This window comes from Rhinoraja longicauda, chromosome 16 (assembly GCF_053455715.1).
Source record: "Rhinoraja longicauda isolate Sanriku21f chromosome 16, sRhiLon1.1, whole genome shotgun sequence".
NCBI lineage: Eukaryota > Metazoa > Chordata > Chondrichthyes > Rajiformes > Arhynchobatidae > Rhinoraja > Rhinoraja longicauda.
The window spans coordinates 46,679,146-46,691,587 of record NC_135968.1 but is presented as its reverse complement, the minus strand read 5'-3'; the positions used below and the strand labels follow the sequence as shown (position 1 = coordinate 46,691,587).

Sequence of the window (12,442 nt, the reverse complement as noted above, 5' to 3'; positions counted from 1 at the left end):
ATGCCTGAAGACACTGGAGCAATGGACATCGAGAGGGTGGATTCTTATAAGTACCGGGGTGTCTACCTCAACAATAAACTGGATTGGACTGAAAACACCAATGCGCTATACGGAAAGGGCCAGAGCAGACTTTATCTGCCAGAGCAGACCATAAAAGTTGATGGGTGTATGGAACAAGCTGCTGGAGGAGGTCGTTTAGGCAGGGACTATCGCGACGTTTAAGAAACAATTAGAAAAGTACATGGATGGGACAGGTTTAGAAGGATATGGGCCAAACACGGACAAGTGGGACTAATGTAGATGGGAAATGTTGGGCTGAAGGGCCTGTTCCATGCTGTATGACCCCCCTAGGACTCAAACTTGGGACAATCAATGGGGATGTCTTGAGGGTCCATACTAAGGTCAAGGAGATACTGGATGTGCCAGTGCATATGAAGGTAAATAAATCCCCAGGGCCTAATCAGATACATTCTGTGTGAGGACACTGTGCGAAATTGTGGGAGCCTTGGCTAAGATATATGAATTATCATTAGACACAGGCGAGGCTGGATGACTGGAGGATTGCTAAGGTTGTGCCTCTATTTAAGGGCTTCAAGGAAAAGCCTGGAACCCATTTACTGGTGCCCTCCCCTAATGCCCCATTTACTGGTGCCCTCCCCTAATGCCCCGTTTACTGGTGCCCTCCCCTAATGCCCCATTTACTGGTGCCCTCCCCTAATGGCCCATTTACTGGTGCCCTCCCCTAATGCCCCATTTACTGGTGCCCTCCCCTAATGCCCCATTTACTGGTGCCCTCCCCTAATTCCCCATTTACTGGTGCCCTCCCCTAATGCCCCATTTACTGGTGCCCTCCCCTAATGCCCCAATTACTGGTGTCCTCCCCTAATTCCCCATTTACTGGTGTCCACTCCTCCCCTAATTCCTCATTTACTGGTGTCCTCCCCTAATTCCCCAAAGGAGTCATCAGCAAACTCATATCTTCAAAGGAATTCAAAACAAAACTGATAGCGCTTGCTAAGATAGCAAGCGACCTGTTTTCCAGTCGTAGTTTCCTTATACAACTTCTGAAAAACAGCTTTCCTATAAAGCTTAATGCTACACACTGGCTTTCAGTTTTCCTTTCTCCTTGGTCAGATTAAACGCAGAAAGTGATCTTATCAGTCTGTTTCAGGTTCAAAGCTTTTGCAATAAAACCATCCTTTGTTCCACAGTCGATACACAAGCTCCAGTCCCACTCCTAGAGCTGGTTCCTTTTAAATGGCTCTCTAGAGACAGGTTACTTTATCTTCTCTCACCGAGGATAGCTCGATCTATTCATTCCAGCTGAGGAAGGTTTTACAATAAATCACTCTAGTTCAGATAAGTTCTTACAATAGCGCTCTGGCTAAAGATAAGTTCTTACAATATAGCAGCAATGTTGGTCCTTCCCTATAAAGTCCTTAAGCTTTTCTTGACGCAAATAACACCAACAGAGAGATCTTCACGACATTGCAGTCTAGTTAGTCGTTTATTGAAGTAACAATACAAAATGGGTTAGTATACATGTCATTAACTTGTTTGTTTGGTAACAACTTCGTATCTCACCGTCACTACTTCGTATCCTGTTATTGACTTTCTAAAACCCTATGTTTTAGTAGACTTGGCTTCTCTTTGCTAAAACCCTATTATCTTAGCGGGCTCCTGGTCACACTGAAGCATTACGTCAGTGCTGGGTGAATTATACTCATAATTCTGGCCCCTCCCTGTCCATAAACTTAAACCCCAACATTCATCTCAGGACAATCCCCTGGTGTCCAAAATAATACAGCCGGATACAAAATAATATAGTAACATGCTAAGATAGCTAATAAACACAACATGTTTCCCACAGGGTGGTAACGAAGGCTCTGGTACATTGTAAGGGTCAGTCAGGGTATTGTGTGTGGAAATTGGGACATTCTGTTAAGTTGTACAAGATGTTGTTGACGCTGCATTTGGAATATTGCCTTCAGTTTGTCTTCCTATGGCAGGTCGCACTGCTAGAGTAACTTCCTTCTTGGATTCGCATTGCCTTTTCAAATATTCTTGGGCGACTGGAAATATACCATTAAGAACTCCTTTCATAAAGACCACACCAATCCAATCTTCACTTTGAAACTATAGTTCTCAGCCATTCTGTGGAAGACATCTTATATGGTATTGCAAATTTAATCAAATTCCAAAATTAATTCTTCAAAAGTTACATTTGTTCAGCAGGATTCATGTAACAAATTGAAAAGCAGCATCTACATTTCAGGATTAATAAATGAATGAAATGAGTAGAAATGTTCCACGATTCTCACAGAGCTTTCTTCATTGTCTTCAAAAGAAAAGTTTCCTGTCACCACCCTTTACTCCACACATTATAATCCAAAATATCAGGAGCCATATATGGCAGGGGTATCATACGGATGGTATAATTAAGGCATCACCATTCAAGAACACAGCAGAGAGGCAGATAATGATTGTAGTATGATTATTGTTTGGGAATAACATTCGCATGAGTAATAGTTTCATTTGCTGCAAGAATACATCGTGAAAATAGGTGCCTCACCAACCTGTCTTCATATCAGAATCAATGCATCTATCAGTATTATTTTAGCCCTTAAGAGAAAGGCATAATACACCAAGTGCACTCAGATATTCCACATTATCACGATCAAACTCCAAGGCCTTCTCAAAATATTCAACAGCTTTAAACTTGTCCCCATCCAGCTGACAGAGTGAGCCTTTGACACCAAGAGCCATGCTGTCATGTGGAGCAAGGTGCAGTTTTCTGCCAGCCCATTTAATTAATTGTTTCTTGCATAATTTCCGTGCTGCTGAGTCATATTCAACTCTCAGACCTTTCAGGAACAGGCTGATGGCTTTTGTTTCAGATCTTGTCTGGTACAGTTCAAATGATCCAGCCTGTAAACATATATTTTGCATGTTTTCTGGACGAATGTCATTTAACTTCACCAGATGGCTATAGATCTCTTCAGCTTTGGAGTAGTCTCCAATTATTCTGCAGAAATCTGCAAAATCCAACTGTGGTTTAATGGCTGACCTTCGATGCTCACATGCCTTTACAAAATGATTTTTGCATTTCTCGATCAATTTACATTTTTGCTCAAATGCACGACTTGCGCCACGAGGAATTTTCAGCAGTGGCATGAGTTGACTTTTGCAACACATTGCAATCTGATGGTGTAAGAAGCAAGAGGTGTGGAGATAATGCTACTGCTTTCTCCAACAGCTCGACTGCTCTCTGCATGTCTCCTATTCTTCTGTAAAACATTGCTGCGTAGCGAAGCACATATGGAAAATCAGGGGTTTTCTGCAATGCTTGTTCAATTAATTTATGTGCTTCCTTTTTTTGTCTGCACTGTTGCAGTTTTAGGCCAAACAACACCATGGCCACCGAGTTATCTGGGTCCAGCTCCAGTACACGTTGCAGATACTTCTGAGACTGACTTTTTCCATATTTCTGTGGCGTTCCAGGAAATGATTCCAGACGATACAAAGCAGTTGCTTTGCCCATGATCCACTCTGTGTTATTGGGATCTTCCTCCAGAGCTTTCTCAAAACATTCCATAGCCTCCTCATAGTATGGAGCTGCCGATTTCAACAATGACCATCCCTTCTCCCCATACACTTCAGGTATCATTGCTGTATAGCGAGGGCCATCAGTGAGTGGTTTACAGATCATCTCCAGCTTGTCAAGGTAGGACTGGGCCTCGGTCAGTTGTCCCATGTGTCCCATGTGGTAATGCACCCAGGTGATGATGCTGTTTCTTTCAAATGTATCTTTGTGGTTCTCCCTCAGAATCCTGTCAGCTTCCTTTAAGTTTTGAAGAGCTTCCTCACAGTTGCCTTGCAGGCAGTTTATGAAAGCGAGTTGGTTGTAGGATGTGGCTTGATGTTTGACAGAAAAATTGATGGCATCTTTTAATCGGTACACCATATCGTCCAAGTCAAGGGTCTCCTTCTGTGGGCCCCACGTGAAGTGACACTCAAGCTGATCGAGCTTCTCTTTCAACAAGTCTTTTGGTGTGCTGCTGCAAGAGAAGAAACTTCATGAAACTCCATCTCAGATCAGGTGAAGTATGTCTGCTCTTTAATACAGTTTTATTTCACTAAAGCAGAAAAAGCCTGGAAATATTCAGCACCTCAGGAATCATCTGAGAGTTAAAAATCATTAACGTTTCATCTCAATAACCAAGTATCAAGAGTTGATTCAAGAGGGGAGAGAAGGGAGTTGTTGTCATCGGGGATTGGATTTAAGAGAGTCAGATAGAGCTCTAGGGGCTAGTGGAATCAAAGGATATGGGGAGAAGGCAGGCACGGGTTACTAATTGTGGATGATCAGCCATGATCACAATGAATGGTGGTGCTGGCTCAAAGGGCCGAATGGCCTCCTCCTGCACCTATTTTCTATGTTTCTATGGGATAGTATTGTTAGGGGAATAGACACTATTCTGTGTCATGAGGATGGAGAGTGCTGAAAGCTATGTTGGTTGAGGGCATCCCTTCTGACCTGGCGTGGGAGGGGAAAGCTCCGGTCGCTGTGGGCGGGCCATGTGGGTACCAATGATGTAAGTAGAACAATGAAACAACTTCTGCTAAGGGAGTTTCAGCAGCTAGGCATTACATTGAAAAGCAGAACCATGAAGGTAATAACCTGTGAATTGCTACCATTTGCAAATTGGGGATTGGATTGAGAAGATTAAAGAGTTGAACACGTGGCTCAAGGACTATTGTGGAAGAAGTGGATTTGAATTTGTGGGACATTGGTATTTGGGAGGGACGGAACTGTTGTGTAGGGACATGTAGGACTCCACGAACCCCAACATAACCAAGGCTGGAGAGCTTTAAACTAAATAGTGGGGGAAGCCAAGAAATTGGAAATGTATGGGTGGAGTTAAAGGGAGGGAGAGGATACTGAGGTCTCCAGAAGTAATACGACCGAAAGTTTAAGAAGAGAATGGAGAGTAAGGTCGGGTAAAGTTGGGACCAATGTGGCAGGAGGGATGATGAACATCAAACTAAAGACGGTCAAAATATGGCCCGAGGATGCCACCCTACAACTCCAGGACTGCTTTGATCGCACCGACTGGGACCTGTTTACACAGCAGGCGACCTGCGGTTCTGAGGTAGACTTGGAGGAATACGCATCCACTGTGCTCTCCTACATCAACTGCTGTGTGGAGAATGTCACGGAGGACAAGGAAATAAAGATGTTCCCAAACCGGAAACCCTGGATGAATAAGGAGGTACAGAACCTGCTGAGGGCACGCAACAATGCCTTTAAATCTGGTGACACTTCAGCATGCAATGTTGCCAGATCAAACCTGAACAGAGGTATTAAAAGGGCCAAAGACACCCACAGGCAACGGGTGGAAGACCACTCCAACACCACGGACACCAGAAGCATGTGGCAGGGTGTCAGGGACATCACTGGCTACAAGAGCAGCCCTGCCTGCCCCCACAGCAATATGGCACTAACCAACGAGCTAAACACCTTTTTTGCCCGTTTCGAAACTGGCAACACCACCTTGAGTGGAAGAACCCCAGCCGAGGCGGAGGGAATGGTCTTGCAACTGAGCACACAGGAAGTACAACGCGCTCTGCAAAGGGTCAACCCACGCAAAGCTGCAGGCCCGGATGGAGTTCAAGGAAGGGTACTTAAGACTGTGCTGAACAGCTGGCTGAGGTATTCACCAGGATCTTTAACCTGTCACTATCTCTGGCTACGGTCCCCAAGTGCCTGAAGTCGGCTACCATAGTGCCGGTGCCGAAAAAAGCAAAGATCTCCAACCTGAACGACTACCGTCCGGTTGCCCTAACTCCTATAGTCATGAAGTGCTTTGATAGGCTGGTCCTCTCACACATCAAATCCAGCATCCCTGACTCACTGGACCCACATCAATTTGCATACAGGGCAAATAGATCCACAGAGGACGCCATCTCTCTGGCTCTTCACACTGTCCTGACTCACAGGGCACGTACGTGAGGATGCTATTCATTGACTATAGCTCTAACTTCAACACGGTCATCCCCACCAAGCTCATCACAAAACTCCACCAGCTAGGCTTCAGCTCGTCATTATGGGACTGGATCCTGGACTTCCTGCTGGAGCGACCGCAGGCAGTGAGAATGGGCCCGCACCTGTCCTCCACTATCACCCTGAGTACCGGCACACCACAGGGCTGTGTTCTGAGCCCCATGCTCTACTCCCTCTTCACACACGACTGTGTTCCTGCATTCGACACCAACACCATTGTCAAGTTTGCAGACGACACAACGGTGATCAACTTCCATAGGTCACATAACGGGGAATACGCCCCGATCTTTATCAACAGGGACAGTGTGGAGAGAGTGTTCAGCTTCAAGTTTCTGGGCACTCACATTTCGGAGGACCTAACATGGTCCAATAACACTGCTGCGCTGGTCAAGAAGGCACAGCAAAGACTGTTCTACCCAAGAACACTGAAGAAGTCTGGTCTACCCCAACAGCTGCTGACGACCTTCTACCGCTGCACCATAGAGAGCATCCTAACACATGGCATCCCTGTGTGGTACCTCAGCTGCACGGAGGCAGAAAGGAAAGCTCTTCAGCGAGTAGTCCATAAAGCTCAGAGGACCATCGGAACACAGCTACCAGCCTTGGAGGGCATCTACAACACCCGATGCCTCAGAAAAGCCACCAGCATCCACAAAGACTCTTCACACTCCTGCAACAGTCTGTTCAAACTCCTTCCATCGGGCAGACGATACAAGGCCTTCTACGCCCGCACCTCCAGACTCAGGAACAGCTTCATCCCCAGGGCCATAGCTGCTATGAACCGGTCCTGCTGAGCCGGATGGTCACATCGCACAGTGAACCGGCACAGATCTACTTGCACTTTATTCTGTCTTAAAATTGTTACAATTTGTTTCATTGGGTTGTTGTTGTTTAAATTAATACTGACTAGCTAATTAAATTATTGCATCGTATGGGAGGCGCATTCCCAATCTCGTTATACCCCTGTACAATGACAATAAAGATATATTGTATTGTATTGTATTTGAATAAACGTGGGATAAGGAACAAAGTGGACGAGCTTACAGCAGGTTAAACGTCCTTTTGAAAAGACAGACAGGTGGGGAGAGGGGGCTCTGCTGGTAAGGAATGAAATTCAGTCCTTAGCAAGGGGTGACTTAATATCAGAGGATGTAGAGTCCATGTGGGTACAGCTGAGAAACTGCAAGGGTTAAAAGACCCTGATGGGAGATATTTCCAGGCCCTCGAACAGTAGCCAAGATATAGGATACAAATTACATCAGGAGATACAATCTGCATGTAAGAAAGGCAATGTGCCCACATTAGCGGAAGTGGCGGCGCCTAACGGCTGCGGCTCGCTAGCAATCTGTTCGTTTTTTTTCCTTTTTTTTTTGTTGTGTGTCGGTGTTGGGATGGTTTTTTTTTTTTTGGTTGTGTATGTGTGGGGGGTTGTGTGGGTAGGGGGGGGGGTGGGGGGGGAAACCTTTCTCTTTTAGGTCTCTTCCTCACGGCCACGGGACCTAACATCGCCCGGCGCGACTCGGCCGCTGGACTTAACAGTGCCCGGTGCGGCTTGGCCGTGGGGCCTAACATCGCCCGGCGCGGCTCGGCCGCGGGACTTTTCATCGCCCGGTGCGGCTTGGCCGCGGGGCCTTCCATCGCCCGGTGCGGCTCGGCCGCGGGGCCTTCCATCGCCCGGTGTGGCTCTGCCGCGGGACTTAGCTGCGTAAGGCTTGGTCGCGGGGCCTTCCACCGCCCGGTTCGGCCGCGAGACGTTTCAGCGCCCGGTGCGATTCGGCCGCGGGGACTTCCATCCCCTTGCGGGGACTGTGCGGGTCGGTCGGGGACGAGCTGTCTGTCCGTGGGCGTGGGGAAGAGAGTGAAAGTTTTGTTGCCTCCATCACAGTGAGGGGGTGTTTGGAGTCACTGCAATGGACGTTATGTGTTGAGGTCATGTGTCTTGTGTTCTTTTTTGTGTGTGACTGCTATGTAGTTTTGTTCGGTACCTTGGTACCGAATGACAAATAAAGCTCTGTTGTTGAACTGTTGATTAAATCAGGAGATACAATCTGCATGTCAGAAAGGCAATATGCCCACATTAGAGCAGCTGGTAGTGCAGCCGACAAGGGAAAAGGCAATTCTGTATTTGGTGTTGTGTAATGAAGAGGATTTGATGAGGGAGCTTAAGGTAAAGGAAGCACGAGGAGGTAGTAACCATAATACTGTATGTAAGGGGACATGAGAGAGGAGCTGGCTAAAGCTGATTAGAAAGGGAGCCTAGCAGGAACAGCAATGGCAGGAATTTCTGGGAATAATTTGGTAGACACAGGATCTTTACATTCTAAGGAGGAAGAAAGATTCTAGGGGCAGAATGAGGCAACTGTGGCTGACAAGGGAAGTCAAGGACAGTATCAAACTAAGAGAGAAGGCATAGAACACCGACGGTCCTAATTCTGCTCCTTTACATGAACTAACATATTAAGGATGGAAATGTGCCTTGTGAGCTGCAGAGTCAGCAGAAATGTTACTGCAATGTTGGTACAATCCTTGATATTACACGTGCAGTAGGGCTCCCATTACATGAGCATTTTGGTCTCACATAAAACATAGAATATGCAGCACTACAGCACAGGAACATGTCCTTTGGCCCATGGTGTTTGTGTCGAACATGTTGCCAGGTTAAACTGGTCTCAGCTGCCTGTACATGACCCATATCCCTCTGTTCCCTGCACTTTCACGTGTCTATCTAAAACCCCTTTAAATGCCACTATGGTGTCTGTCCACCAGCACCACTAGCAAGGCAAGGCGTTCCAGGCCCCTATACTCTGTTTCAAAAACTTGACCATTAAACGTCCCCCCTCTCAACTTGTAGCTATGACCTCCAGTGTTGGCCATTCCCACCCTGGGAAATAGGTTCTTACTGTTAACCCTACCTGTTCTCATATAATTTCATATACTTCTATCAAGTTTCCCCTCAATCTCCGACGTTTGGAGAAAATAATCCAGGTCTATCCAGCCTCTCCCTATAGCTCATATGCAGTTTAAAAAGGTGCAAGGGTCTATTCATGTCAATACCCTACCCCCAATACCATGTGCTCTAATTTTGCCCACTAATCGCCTTTGTGGGACCTTATCAAAGGCTTTCTGAAAATCCAGATACACTACATCCACTGGCTCTCCTTCATCCATTTTACTTGTCACATCCTCAAAAAATTCTAGAAGATTAGTCAAGCAGGATTTCCCCATCATAAATCCATGCTGACGGACCAATCCTTTTACTGCTATCCAAATGCGCCGTTATTACTTCTTTAATAATTGACTCCAGCATCTTTCCCACCACCGATGTCAGGCTAACTGGTCTGTAATTCCCCGTTTCCTCACGCTCCTTTCTTGAAAAGTGGGATAACATTAGCTATCCTCCAATCTACAGGAACTGATCCTGAATCCATTGAACATTAGAAAATGATCACCAATGTGTCCACTATTTCTAGAGCCACCTTCTCAGTACCCTGGGATGCAGACCATCAGGCCCCGGGGATTTATCGGCCTTCAGTCCCATCAGTCTACCCAATACTATTTCTCGCCTAATGCAAATTCCTTTCAGTTCCTCTACCCCCCTAGATCCTCTGTCCTCTAGTACCTCTGGGAGATTGTTTGTGTCTTCCTTAGTGAAGACAGAACCAAAGTACCTGTTCAATTCTTCTGCCATTTCTTTGTTCCCCATAATAATTTCACCTGTTTCTGCCTTCAAGGGACCCACATTTGTCTTTGCTACTCTTTTTTTCTTAACATACCTAAAGAAGCTTTTACTGTCCTTCTTTATATTCTTGGCCAGCTTCCACTCGTACTTCATCTTTTCAGCCCGTATTCCTTTTTTTTGTTACCTTCTGTTGTCCTTTGAAAGTGGCCCAATCCGCTGGATTCCCGCTACTCTTTGCTGTGTTGTACACATTTTCTTTTAGTTTTGATCCACCCCTAACTTCCCTTGTCAGCCACGGTTGCCTCCTACTCCCCTTAGAATCTTTCTTCCTCTTGGAATGAAATGATCCTGCATCTTCTGGATTATGCCCAGAAATTCCTGCCATTGCTGTTCCACCATCATTCCTGCTAGGATCCTTTTCCAGTCGACCTTGGCCAGCTCCTCTCTCATGCCTTCATAGTCCCCTTTGTTCAACTGCAACACTGACACTTCTGATTTAACCTTTTCCCTCTCAAATTGCAGATTAAAACTAATCATATTATAGTCACAACCTCCTAGCAGTTCCTTTACCTTGAGTTCCCTTATTAAATCTGGTTCATTAGACAACATTAAATCCAGAATTGCCTTCAGGCTCCAGTACAAGCTGCTCTAAGAATCCATCTCGGAGGCACTCGACAAACTTTCTTGCTTGGGGTCCAGAACCAACCTGATTTTCACAGTCTATCTGCATATTGAAATCTCCCATAACCACAGTGGTATTTATTACCTTTGTTACATGCCAGTTTTAACTCCTCCTGCAACTTGCACCTTGTATCCAGGCTACTGTTGGGGGACTTGTAGATAACTCCCATTAGTGCCTTCTTATCTTTACAATTCCTGAACTCTATCCACAGTGACTTTACCACTTTACCTATGTCACCCCTCGCAAGGGACTGAATTTCGTCCCTCACCAGCAGAGCTACCCCACCGCCTCTGCCCACCTGCCTGTCCTTTCTATAGGATGTATAACCCTGAATATTAAGTTCTCAGGCCCAATCCTCCTGCAGCCACGTCTCTGTAATCCCCACAATGTCATATCTACCAACCTCTCTACCTGAGCCTCAAGCACATCTACTTTACTTCTTATACTTTGCGCATTCATATATAATACTTTTAATTCCTTAATCATCTCACCCTTCACACCGATCCCCATTACACTTGGCCATTCTCTCCTATCCCTTTGTGAGCTTTCTTTCCCGTTAATTCTGGTATCTTTCACTTTTCCTTTACTCTCTTTCCCTTTAACTCCATCCTTGTATCGCCAATTTGTCCCCCCAGTATTTAGTTTAAGCCCACTCGTGCAGCAGTGGCAAACTTGCCTGCCAGAATGCTGGCATAGATTCATAATAAAGATAAGAGACTGAGAGAGCTGAAGAAGGAAGTTGTTACTGAGAAGGGTTTAAACTGAGCCCAGTGCGTGTGTGGGTGTTGAGGCAGGAACTCTCACAATGTTTAAGATGGATCTTTCCGAGCACTTGCCTCACTCAGCCACAGAAGCCTGGTCGGATGGCCGAACCTGCTCGTTAGACGTGGAAGCGCCGGAGGCCCGGTCACTGAACACACATGGAGACTCCACTGAACAGCCGACACCGGGCCCATTCAGCGGGCGGCTGCGCTCGCTTGGAGGCTCCTTGGATGCGGAACCGCCCGGGAGCTGATCGGATGGGGAATACTGGGATGGAGTTGCTGTAGACATTGGGCGGGGACAGCAAGGGCCGGTAGGAAGGTGAAGTGGGACATGGCTCCAGCGCCTCTAAGGTCGGCTGCAGGAGGCTGCAGGAACACCAGATGCCCGGCGAGGAGATGAGAAGGTCGTGGGCGACGGAGGGATGGGGAGTCGCTGCGGGAGAAGCAGCACACGGCAATCCAGAGGGTGAACTCAATGGAATGGCCCCACACTTGATGGCACCGGCGTTACCTGCAAAATACACGCCACTGTACTGTGTGTTTGCATTGTGACAGAAATATCCATGAGCTGGGAGCAAATAGGGTGGATCGGAAGGCCCACTTTTGTCTGTAGGACTGTGACTGATAAACATACTGTATGTAGTAACCACCATGACAGAGAAACTGTTGCACATGCAAGAAGTCTGAATAACAACAAAAACATTTGTTTTCTGAAGTTTGGCTGTATGTTTGCCAGATAGGATATCAGATGCTGTTCTAATAATGAAAATTCATCAGCTTGAAGTAACTTTCTTTCTACACGTACAGCCTAACCTACACTTAATAACCTGTCTCTGAACATACAGTACCAACTACATGCAGCAAATGTATCGTAACGCATTACACATACTTTCAAACAATGATTGACATCAACTTAATACAGAAGGAATTGCAGTGTCCTGTACCTCATGGTATTCATTCGATACAAAGCTCTTTGAATTTCATTCACAGCTTTCGCTGTGTAGCGACCATAGAGAATGGCCCAGGTCGTCGAACCCTCGGATTGGCCAGCGAGGTCACGTGTGAACGCGACCATGGGGATTGGTCCAGGGAGCGACATCGCTGATTGGCCAGCGATGTCAGGTGCGCTTTTGGCGCCCGAAATAGCCAGTTCGGCGAAGTCTTCGAAGAAGACAGTAAGTTTTTGATGGTTGTCCTTTACCTTGTTGTTTAACTCTGTATTCGAATATTGCGGCTGCAATAAACTTCTTCTA

The 12,442-nt window shown here is 46.3% G+C and overlaps 1 pseudogene across 1 annotated transcript; it reads right to left on the bottom strand.

Annotated features, from left to right (window-relative positions):
* Positions 1 to 1,513: 1,513 nt before the first annotated feature.
* On the bottom strand, positions 1,514 to 12,182 carry LOC144601516 (antiviral innate immune response effector IFIT1-like; annotated as a pseudogene). Its single transcript, XR_013548320.1, has 2 exons — positions 12,134 to 12,182; positions 1,514 to 4,058 (listed from the first exon to the last, which is right to left on the bottom strand). The product of XR_013548320.1 is annotated as an antiviral innate immune response effector IFIT1-like (transcript).
* Between the last annotated feature and the right edge of the window lie 260 nt (positions 12,183 to 12,442).